The sequence below is a fragment of the Pelophylax lessonae genome (assembly GCF_965119305.1).
Source record: "Pelophylax lessonae genome assembly, chromosome: 3".
Taxonomy (NCBI): Eukaryota; Metazoa; Chordata; class Amphibia; order Anura; family Ranidae; genus Pelophylax; species Pelophylax lessonae.
Genome location: NC_138770.1, coordinates 346,880,615 through 346,893,088, shown reverse-complemented (window position 1 = coordinate 346,893,088; position 12,474 = coordinate 346,880,615).

Here is a 12,474-nt window from a genome sequence, read left to right as displayed (position 1 = left end):
TTAACCCCTTGATCACCCACAGGGTAAACCCCTTACCTGCCAATGGCATTATTACAGTAACAGTGCATATTTTTAGCACTGATTACTGTAGTAATGTAATATCACTGGTATCCCCAAAAGTGTCAAAAATGTGAGTTAGGGGTCCGATCTGTCCACCGCAATGTCGCAGTCCCGCAAAAAATTGCAGATTGCCGTCATTACTAGTAAAAAGAAAGAAAAAACAATAAAAATGACATAAATCTTTCCCGTAGTTAGTAGGAGTGATAACTTTTGCGCAAACCAATCAAAATACGCTTATTTTTGTTTTGTTTTTTACCAAAAATATGTAGCAGAAAACAAATTGGCCTAAAATGTTAAAAAGTTTTGATTTTTTAATTTTTTTTTGGGGAATGTCATATAGCAGAATGTGAAAAATATTGTTTTTTAAAAAAAAATTGTCGCTCTTTTTTTGTTTATAGCGCAAAAAATAAAAATCGTACAGGTGAACAAATACCACCAAAAGAAAGCTTTATTTGGGGAAAAAAGGACGTAAATTTCGTTTGGGTACAGCATCGCACGACGCAAATGTCTGTTAAAGTAACGCAGTGCCGAATCACAAAAAAGGGCCTGGTCAGGAAGGGGGTAAAATCTTCCGGGGCTGAAGTGGTTAAAAGCAAACACCCCGGAGGAGGTCCAATGCTAGAATTATTGCTGTCACTCTAACAATCGCGTTGAACACCATTTACATATGTGGGTGCGACTTGCATATGCGTTCGCTTCTGCGCGTGAACTAACAGGGAAGGGCGCTTTCGTTTATTTTTTTCCTATTTATTTGATATTTTATTTTTTAGTTTTATACTATTCCTTTAAAAGAGAAATAAGCAGGATATGACCTCTTTAATGTGAGATCTGGGGTCAAAAAGACCTCAGATCTCATATCTACACTAAAAAGCAAAAAAAAAAAGTCATTTTTTTCATGATAAAAAAAAATAGGCTCTTTAAGGCTGTTGGGAGGAAGCGACGTTTGATGTCGCTCTGGTCCTCCAAGGCCATAGAGTCGAGTAGGTGCCATCTTGCCCCTCACTCGACTTCCTACCTAAGAGGACAAAGGACTCGATCATTTTCCCCACTACCGACGGCTCCGGTGAGCGGGGAAAATGACCAGGAAGCGGCTGGGGGGCACCTCTCCCACCGCCCATAAAGGTGATCCCATGGCGAATCCGCTGCTGGGACCACCTTTATGTAAAAGCAGACCACCCACTGTAAAATGCTATCTGCTGCCATAATCCTGGTATTTATTGTCAAAGTACCGACGTAAATACACGGTGGGCGGTCCGGAAGTGGTTAACAACTGCATTAAATGATGTTTTTAATATCTACCTGGAGTTCAGCTTACCTATTATGTTATATTTAATAAACAGGCAAAAAATTTGGGGGAGCATACCCATGTATTTCTAAAGCTGCTGCAGCTATGAACCAAAAGACATGTATATTAAAAAAGAATAGTGCGCAAATGCAAAAGAAATAACTACCAAATCTGAAGACAATCCATAAATAAAAATGGGGGTTTGGTCCCACCATATGGCCATATCGTGCTCAAGCCCACTACTGCGTCAAAGTACCCCATTATCAGTGGGTCCTACACTATCCATGAAAAAGAGATGAATCCAGCCTAACCCTTGGAGATAATACTCCTTGCTGGGAAGGATGTGCAAATGCACTACAGGGGACTCCTCCTATATCCAATTGATGGTGGACACTGATTGAGTACAGGTGTGTGTGGGGGGGGGGGGGGGGTGGGGAGGGTTGCTCAACCTCGATAGTCTGGTCAGACCGAATACATAATAAACAGCCAAAAAATTTGGGGGAGCATACCCATGTATTTCTAAAGCTGCTGCAGCTATGAACCAAAAGACATGTATATTAAAAAAGAATAGTGCGCAAATGCAAAATAAATAACTACCAAATCTGAAGACAATCCATAAATAAAAATGGGGGTTTGGTCCCACCATATGGCCATATCGTGCTCAAGCCCACTACTGCGTCAAAGTACCCCATTATCAGTGGGTCCTACACTATCCATGAAAAAGAGATGAATCCAGCCATTCTAACCCTTGGAGATAATACTCCTTGCTGGGAAGGATGTGCAAATGCACTACAGGGGACTCCTCCTATATCCAATTGATGGTGGACACTGATTGAGTACAGGTGTGTGTGGGGGGGGTGGGGAGGGTTGCTCAACCTCGATAGTCTGGTCAGACTGAATACATAATAAACAGGCAAAAAATTTGGGGGAGCATACCCATGTATTTCTAAAGCTGCTGCAGCTATGAACCAAAAGACATGTATATTAAAAAAGAATAGTGCGCAAATGCAAAAGAAATAACTACCAAATCTGAAGACAATCCATAAATAAAAATGGGGGTTTGGTCCCACCATATGGCCATATCGTGCTCAAGCCCACTACTGCGTCAAAGTACCCCATTATCAGTGGGTCCTACACTATCCATGAAAAAGAGAGGAATCCAGCCATTCTAACCCTTGGAGATAATACTCCTTGCTGGGAAGGATGTGCAAATGCACTACAGGGGACTCCTCCTATATCCAATTGATGGTGGACACTGATTGAGTACAGGTGTGTGTGGGGGGGTGGGGAGGGTTGCTCAACCTCGATAGTCTGGTCAGACCGAATACATAATAAACAGGCAAAAAATTTGGGGGAGCATACCCATGTATTTCTAAAGCTGCTGCAGCTATGAACCAAAAGACATGTATATTAGAAAAGAATAGTGCGCAAATGCAAAAGAAATAACTACCAAATCTGAAGACAATCCATAAATAAAAATGGGGGTTTGGTCCCACCATATGGCCATATCGTGCTCAAGCCCACTACTGCGTCAAAGTACCCCATTATTAGTGGGTCCTACACTATCCATGAAAAAGAGATGAATCCAGCCATTCTAACCCTTGGAGATAATACTCCTTGCTGGGAAGGATGTGCAAATGCACTACAGGGGACTCCTCCTATATCCAATTGATAGTGGACACTACCCCTGTAGTGCATTTGCACATCCTTCCCAGCAAGGAGTATTATCTCCAAGGGTTAGAATGGCTGGATTCATCTCTTTTTCATGGATAGTGTAGGACCCACTGATAATGGGGTACTTTGACGCAGTAGTGGGCTTGAGCACGATATGGCCATATGGTGGGACCAAACCCCTATTTTTATTTATGGATTGTCTTCAGATTTGGTAGTTATTTCTTTTGCATTTGCGCACTATTCTTTTTTAATATTATGTTATATTGCTAAGCTTAACTCCAGTCAAAAATGAAATTTTTCCTATAAATATTATGTTAAATATCTGTAACTTTGATATTTTTCATTTTCTGGCTAGCAGCTTTTGTAGCTTAGAAAGTCTTATCTAAACTAGACAATCATCTTCTTCCTGTTGTTCACTGACAATGCTATCTCCCTTTATCTGAATTTGATAAGCTGTATTTCACTTCCTGAAAAGGTTGTCGGTTTTTTTTAGACAGGCATGCCTAGACCATCTCAGCCCCACCAACATCCCTCCTATCCTTCACCATGATCTCCTCCTGTCTTCAGAGCCTCGTTTAGGCTAGCAGCTTCTCCTGAGAGAGAGAGGGGGGGAGAGAGAGAGAGGGGAGGGAGGGGGAGAGAGAGGGAGAGAGTGGGAAGGAGAGAGGGGGTAGAGAGGGGGGAGAGAGAAGGGGGGAGAAAGAGAGGAGGGGAGAGAGAGAGGGGGGTGGATAGAGGGGGGAGAGAGAAAGAGAGAGGGAGAGAGAGGGGGAGAGAAAGAGAGAGAGGGGGGAAAGAGAGATGGGGAGAGAAAAAGAGAGAGGGAGAGAGAGAGGGGGGGAGAAAGAGAGAGAGGGGGAGAGAGAGAAAGAGAGGGGAGAGAGAGGGGAGGGAGAAATGGAGAGGAGAGAGAGGGAGAGAGGAAGGAAGATAGAGAGCGAGAGAAAGGGGGGAGGGAGGGAGAAAGGGAGGGGGGAGAGAGAGAGAGAAAGAAAGAGAGAAAGCAAGAGGGAGCGAGAGGGGCTAGAAAGAGAGAGAGAGGGGGAGAAAAAAGAGAGAGGGGGAAAGAAAGAGAGAGGGGGGAGAGAAAGAAAGAGAGGGGGAAGATAAAGAGAGAGAGGGGGAGAGGGAGAGAGAGAAAGAGGAAGAGAGGTGAAGAGAAAGAGAATGGGAGAGGGGGAGAGAGAGAGAGAGAGAGAGAGAGGAAGAGAGAGGGAGGAAGAGGGAGAGAGGGAGAGGGAGAGGGAGGGGGAGAGAAAAAATTCCATGAAAAGTTGCATCAAAGTAGTGCAGGTACCCTTTTAAAGTTGCTGAGATTCAAAGTTGCATAGATGGGAATGGGTGCCATTGAAATCAATGGGCTGTGACTTCTTATGGAACTCTGTGTGCCTAAAGTCACATGACAAGTCGCACTAGTGGAAACGGAGCTTTAGTCTACGTTTCCACTGTTGCGATTTGGAGTGCAACTTTGACGCGACAACGCTACACTCTCTAGATCAAAGTCACATCAAAAGTTGAATCAAAGTAATGCAGATACCCTTTCAAAGTCGCTGACTTTCAAAGATGGGAATGGGTGCTATTGAAATCAATGGACTGTGACTTGTTATGCGACTTTGTGTGTCTAAAGTCACATGACAAGTCGCACTAGTGGAAACGTAGACTTAGTGTGGTTGCCGGTACTATGATCATTGTAGACTGTGAGCTGAGACCCCCAAGTACTTCCAGCTACACTGACAGCCCCCCCCCCTTCACCCCTGTGTCCAGCTTCCTTCTCCTATGGTAGTCTTCATTCAAAGCCCAGCACAGCTATACTGGATATGTTCCCCTCCCCCAGCATAGCTATACTGTATATGTGCCCCTCCTCCCAGCACAGCTATACTGTATATGTTCCCCTCCCTCAGCATAGCTATACTGTATATGTGCCCCTCCCCCCAGCACAGCTATACTGTATATGTGCCCCTATCCCCAGCACAACTATTCTGTATATGAGCCCCTCCCCCCAGAACAGCTATACTGTATATGTGCCCCTCCCCCCAGCACAGTTATACTGTATATGTGCCCCTCTCCCCAACACAGCTATTCTGTATATGAGCCCCTCCCCCCAGCACAGCTATACTGTATATGTGCCCCTCCTCCCAGCACAGCTATACTGTATATGTGCCCCTCCCCCCAGCAAAGCTATTCTGTATATGTGCCCCTCCCCCCAGAACAGCTATACAGCTATACTGTATATGTGCCCCTCCCCCTCGTGTCCTGTATGAATTATTTCTTCATTTTTTTTTCTTCATCTTCATTTTTTAGTACAATGCATCCTTACTGATGAGAGAACACTGGGCTGGAACCTATGATCAGCTCCTCCCATTCTGTATACGCCCACTGGCTACACAGGAACAGTGTCCCTCCCTGGAAGTGATGTCACTAGCTTTCATTAACCACACCCACTTGCTGCTCTTGGACTAAGCAGGAAGGGGTGTAACGTTAGAATTCCATACCCCGTGAAGAAACCATACCCTCGTCACTTCCTGTGGGAAACAGCTGAGCAGCGCAGCAGTGCGCATGCTCAGAGCCCCGGATACCTAATTGACAATCAAAGAATTTGACTAGTGCGCATGCTCAGAGGTTAGGAAAAACTCACGGCACTGTGTGAAATCTAATGCTTGCGGCGGGTACGTTAAAACAGTTCGGCTGCAACATAAATCATCTCCTCACCTATCGCTGTCACTTCCCTCATCTCCGGTAATAAATATAAAAGCGGCGGCGGGAGTATGAGAGGTAAATGACGGCGATCGCGGCTCCGTGATCCGCTTTTATATTTATTACCGGAGATCAGGGAAGTGACAGGGGAAGGAGCGGAGATGATTTATGTTGCAGTGGAGCTGTTTTAATCGAAGCGCCGCAAATGGAACTACCGTGAGAAATCCATACCCTCCGTAGGAGCACCGGAAGTGACGAGGGTATGGTTTTCTCACGGAACAAGGGGGATTGAAGTCATGTGACAGGCACTGTATACTGCAAAATTCAGGGAGAAAAATTGGGATTTTTTTTTTTCATTTTGACAGATAAGGCTGAACTCCGCTCACATTAATGATTGCAGGGGAGAATCTTTTTTAGGTTTTAGGCTGTACTTCCTCTTTCACTATTCTAATCAATTACAAATTATGTACATGTATATAATACTCCAGGACAGGATAGTGAAGTCATTAAAATAAAAGATAAAGGATAGATTGCATAACCATCATAAAACAGTTCAATATATTTTTCCAGTAGCTAAGACATATGCTTACATTTAGGTATGGCCAGGAAACTCCTCTCGCCATTTTTGGAAATGTTAGCACTGTATTCTGGAAAATCAGTTTGCTGTAACTACAGAATTGTGTGCTGTTTCTCTAGTAGTGAAATGGCAAGGTAGTGACACCTAGTGGCTACAAAACACATATCAATTTCACTAACTTCACTTATCACAAATCCAGAATGCATTATTTTACCATTGTCATGGCCCTTGATATTAATACTAAAAAATAAATACTATTGTAACATGAACAAACCAAAGAAAGCTATAGAATACTCAAATCTAGCCTGGCAAAGCTGAGGCAAAGAATCACCTTCTAACAAAGTTATGATAGTTATTAAGTTTACAATTTAAATATAAACACTGCCTAATTTTTATTGTTAAATTTAAGGACCGGTTCACACCATGAATTGCACAGGAACTCTCTATGCTTTCCTGTACATTTCACATGCATTCATTTGAATGGGCGGAAATTGTGCTGGACTGTACCAAAAGTAGTGCAAGCACTACTCTACAAAACTCACAGCAACTGTATCGCGTGGTACTACTGTACATGCAGGCAACTGCACTGTTTTCCACCTGTCTTCGGGGTGCCATTAAGTTAAGACTGAAACCTGCTGCAGATTGCAAGTGCAGTGCATGTTTGCTGGTCCTGCAAAAAAAAAAAAGAAAACAGTGCTGCACTGTGTACTGTACAGTCTGCAGTGTTTTCTTCAGGAGCTGTGTCAGCCGTGTCGATGTTATCTCTGAACTACAGAACAATCCCTCCCAAGCTATGAAGATGAGTAGGGGAGTGTTATGTAGTCCCAACACATTTTCTGTCCCAGTGTGACAATGCTCCTACAAAATACAATAATACAATTCTTGTCCCTGTGTGACAATTCTCCTCCAAAATACAATTTCCTGTCCCAGTACAACAATGCTCCTCCAAAATACAATACAATTTCCTGTCCCAGTACAACAATTCTCCTCCAAAATACAATTTCCTGTCCCAGTACAACAATGCTCCTCCAAAAAACAATACAATTTCCTGTCCCAGTACAACAATTCTCCTCCAAAATACAATTTCCTGTCCCAGTACAACAATGCTCCTCCAAAAAACAATACAATTTCCTGTCCCAGTACAACAATGCTCCTCCAAATTACAATACAATTTCCTGTCCCAGTACAACAATGCTCCTCCTAAAAACAATACAATTTCCTGTCCCAGTACAACAATGCTCCTCCAAATTACAATACAATTTCCTGTCCCAGTGTGACAATGCTCCTACAAAAACCAATACGATTTCCTGTCCCAGTACAACAATGCTCCTCCAAATTACAATACAATTTCCTGTCCCAGTGTGACAATGCTCCTACAAAAACCAATACGATTTCCTGTCCCAGTACAACAATGCTCCTCCAAAAAACAATACAATTTCCTGTCCCAGTACAACAATGCTCCTACAAAAAACAATACAATTTCCTGTCCCAATACAACAATGCTCCTCCAAAAAACAATACAATTTCCTGTCCCAGTACAACAATGCTCCTCCAAAATACAATACAATTTCCTATCCCAGTGTGACAATTCTCCTCCAAAATACAATTTCCTGTCCCAGTGTGACAATGCTCCTACAAAAAACAATACGATTTCCTGTCCCAGTACAATAATGCTCCTCCAAAAAACAATACAATTTCCTGTCCCAGTACAACAATGCTCCTCCAAAATACAATACAATTTCCTGTCCCAGTGTGACAATGCTCCTCCAAAATACAATACAATTTCCTGTCCCAGTGTGACAATGCTCCTACAAAATACAATACAATTTCCTGTCCCAGTGTGACAATGCTCCTACAAAATACAATTTCCTGTCCAAGTGTGACAATGCTCCTGTAATATATAAAGAGTGAGGATTGTCACCCTCGGACAGGAAGTGTGTCACTGGCAGGATTACCGGATAAAAAAAGGAGAGAAAGCCTGAAAAAGAAAACGTATGTTGCCACCACATCTAAGGACTGTTAAGCTGCAATAGATTAAATTTTTGTTCTTGAGTTTAGTTACACTTTAATAATTTAGTGATCTGTTCTTGTGGAAGTTTTTGCTATTGAAGTGTTAGGCCCCTTTCATACGTGTGCAAACTGAAAGTCGTGCGACCTTGCCGTGCAACTTTGCTGCGACTTCGACATGACTTTAAGCAATGCGTGTTTAATCTTGAGGTCTATGGACCTCAGGTCACATCACGGCCATTGTTTTAGAGGAGCACTTGTCAAACACTAGTTAATCATTAACAGCCTAACCTTTTGACATATTTGGCCTATGACATTTATGGTACTACTCTGCAATATACAGTAGTGATATCTAGAGTTTATAAACAGAAATGCATCCCTCATAGAAATTGATGTAGGAACCAAAATTGAAAGGGCTACACCCATGTGGGTATAGCTACAACATTTTCAAGATAAAAGGCTAGCAGCACAAGCTGAAAGGTTTTCTGCAAAGGGAAAACACTAGAAGCCACACTAAAAGAGTGAGAAAGACCGACAAGACCAAGAAACCATTTTCATGCAATAATTTGAAATGCATGGAGTCCTGATAGCTACAAAAATTGCAGACCAGCTATAATAAAAGTTAAGTACATCTTAGTGTTTCGCTATTGCATACAGACTAGTGCATTTACTAGGAAAGGATATGTAGTGTGTGCATATGCATATGTAGCCATATTTGTAGCACTCTGTACACTATGTATTGTATTGCAGTAACTGTAATTAGTTTGTATATGCAGAATTCTTATATAGTAAATGCACATTAATATACTACTTCTTAACTTGGCTTTACTGCAAGAATTAGAAAAACAGCAAGAATTCGCAAAATAACCCTTCCAGCAACACACTTCGTGCCCAAGGTGACAGTGCCAACTCACTATAGTACATCTATGGAGAATCAGCATTGTCCCCCTTTGACAGAAATATAATAACTTTCCCTTTCTTTTTCTATATAATGTAGAGGAGAGGGATTCTGCATTTGCACGAGACAACACAGGATCAAAGCAAGGGCACATTGATTTATACGTGTCCAAAATTCACCGTAACACTGCATTGCGGTGTGTTGCAGTTTGCTGCATAAAATTTCAGCATGTCTGCAATTTTAAGCAGTGCATCACACAACACTGCATGTCAATGCACCACAGCCCATGCCATCACCCTGTGGTGCATAGGGTTGAAGTGTCATTTTGTGAAACTTCAATAAAGTTAATAAAAAGAAACGTAAACAGTCTGATGCATTGTAACGGCATATTGCACTGCCCCACACAGGTCCTACACAACACACAACAGTTCACAATCATTATACAAGTTTAATGATATACAGTATATGTTAGACAAATGGGACCAAATAAGAGAAATTCAATGTTATGGCTTACATACCCCTTAAAAGATCAAAACAGGCATAGGGCACAGTCAGGAAATAAGCAAAACAAAAGCAGAAGTGAAAGGCAGTGATTACAATTATGATTTTTTTTTTCCATAATACACAAAAATGATGGGTTCTCTATAAAGGGCTATACACAAATAATTTGGTTTTGTGTAAACCGTGGCAGATTTGAGTATAATTCTTTATATTTCTATGATTCTGAAGTGAGAAATTCATTGCTGATAGCTGAATCTACTTCACTCTCTAATACCCTCTTCCTGCCAAAGCTGTCATGTCGTCAATATTAGCCATGCAGTAGTGCCATCTGAGCAATGAAGGGTCCCCTTTATGTTTCTGACTGCTAGAATTTTTTATGGTGGCCACACACTTATCAATTTTGCATCGATTTTCTTCAAGTTTTGGGTGATCTTTCATATTTTGTAAAACCAGGGCTTTTTTTCAGCGGGAACGCGGGGGAACGCAGTTCCGGCACCTCCTGCACTGACTGTTTGTAATGGCAAGGGGTTCAAGGTCTATTAATGCTAGCTGCTGGGGGGATCTATTGTTGCTGGAGGAGATCTACGTTTGTGGAGTGGGGAGGGGCGTCTACTGTTGCTCTGGAGGTCTATTGTTGTTGGTGGGGGTTCCACTGTTGCTGGGAGTCAGTTGTTGCTGGGAGGGATCTAGTGATGCTGGCTGCAGGGAAATATGTTGTTGCTGCTTGGGGTCTATTGTTGCTAGGGGAGAGGGTATTTTGTTGCTAGTGATACATTGTTGCTGGGGAGGGTTTATTGCTGTGGGTTGCTGAGGAGTCTATTGGTGCTGGCTGCAGGGAGAGCTGTTATTGCTGCTGGAGATCTTTTGTTGCTGGGGGAGGGGGTATTTCCTTCCGAGTGGTTCATTGTTGCTGAGAGGATCTATTGTTGCTGGCGCATTTGATCTAGTTTACTCTTTTTCTTGGTATTATTAACAAATTCCATACAAATTACTTAGTACCACAATTGTTACCTGGTTCTGTATTCTCTAAAATGAGCAGTACTTAGGGGGTGGAACTAAGGAATGGTGCAGGAGGTGGGTAGGGGGGCGGAGACAAGGGGTGACTCCGAAAGGGGAGTTCCTGCACCTATTGTCTGAGAAAAAAAGCCCTGTGTAAAACTATGGTCTTTTACCATTTTAGATATATGTGAAGATGAACAGTTTAATAGTTTGTAAACATATTTGAAGGCAACCATATCTTTTCATTACAAGAATTGTGCTGCATGCTGATTAGTAGTGTTAAACAATATGGTGTCTTGATTGTTCTCCTATCTAACTGCAACTGACAGGGTCTATCTTGACTGAAAACAACTTTCTGTAGTCCCTAATGGAGGGAATCCCCCATGATGCTCCTTATGTGTGATCTTTGGCAAGGTTTTAAGTTACGCGAAAGAGCTCAGTGAAAGTAGATTTTTATTAAGTGGAAGTCAAGTTTTAGGCTTCACCAAAGCTTTGACCATATTGTGCAAATATCCACAGCATATTTACACATTATGGCAAACTTGCCTTATAAAGTGACCCTGTGATGGCCGTGCATACTGGGCACATGACAGACTGTGTGTGTGTGGCAGCCATGTTGTTCAAAATACAGCCATCACATTTTACATGTCACTATCTTTTCCGTGTTGAATCAGAGACACAGCTATAGTGACCTTTTCTCTCCCTCCTCCTTCGGCTCATGGAATACACACCTGTTAACTAATGCCAGAACTAGGTGCCCTCATAAAACTGTCTGATTCACAAACTTGAATGACTAAAGAATTAACGGACATTGGGTCATAAATACCTTGTGAAATCCACATTTCTGCTAGACTGGTGAGCGGCCAAGACTCTAAAGCTTCAGCATATTTCATAACTCATGAAATAACAATATCACAGCCAGAATATAGACACATTTACTTTTCTCAGTTAATTTGTAATGTTTCAAGTCCAGACACCCCTATGTCAGACCATATAAGGAACCATTCCTAAGCAAGCTCCACCCTGGGCAATAATATGTACGTCAGCAGTCTGTAAAGAGTAGGTATTCAGAGATTTGAATACTTATGGAAAACTGTATCTGAAACGTGATCATAAACGTGGTGATACCCACATGACTACTCCTCAGATGCTTAATTGGTCAGCACCCCCCTGATATCAGAGAAAAAGGAAGCTGCTGCTGAATTTGACAGCTCTCGTTTTACCATCAAACTAAGGAACACTTAAGCGGACTTGAGAGAGCCACTGTACCATTTTTGTTTATACATTGAACTCTGCAAACTAGAACACTGTTAAGTATTCTTCATTTTCTACTCCTTTTTATTTCTCTGTTGCATTACTGTTTCTATTTTTTGTAACACCCTTTTTCTGTAAATATTTTATTTGCACCACTTTGACCTTTTCATTATTGAACCAAATTTTGAAAAGTGTTAAAACTGTTTCTAAGGACCCTTTCACACAGGCTTTTCGATCAGGTCCACCTGTCAGTTTTTTCAGGCGGACCTGATCGGATGCTCCATGCATCCCTATGGACCCCCGGATGTCAGCGGTGATATGTCCGCTGACACCCGCTGCTATCCGCTCTGATCCTGTCCGTGAAATTCATTGGATCGCATAAGACCAAATGAAAATGAACAGGCGGTCCATTTTAATCCGATCTCCCATAGAGGAAAGCGGGGATCTGACAGGTCTGTCTCTGCAAAGTAAGCGGAGACGGACCTGTCATCCGCCTGCTCAGCGGGGATTGGCGGATCAATCCCT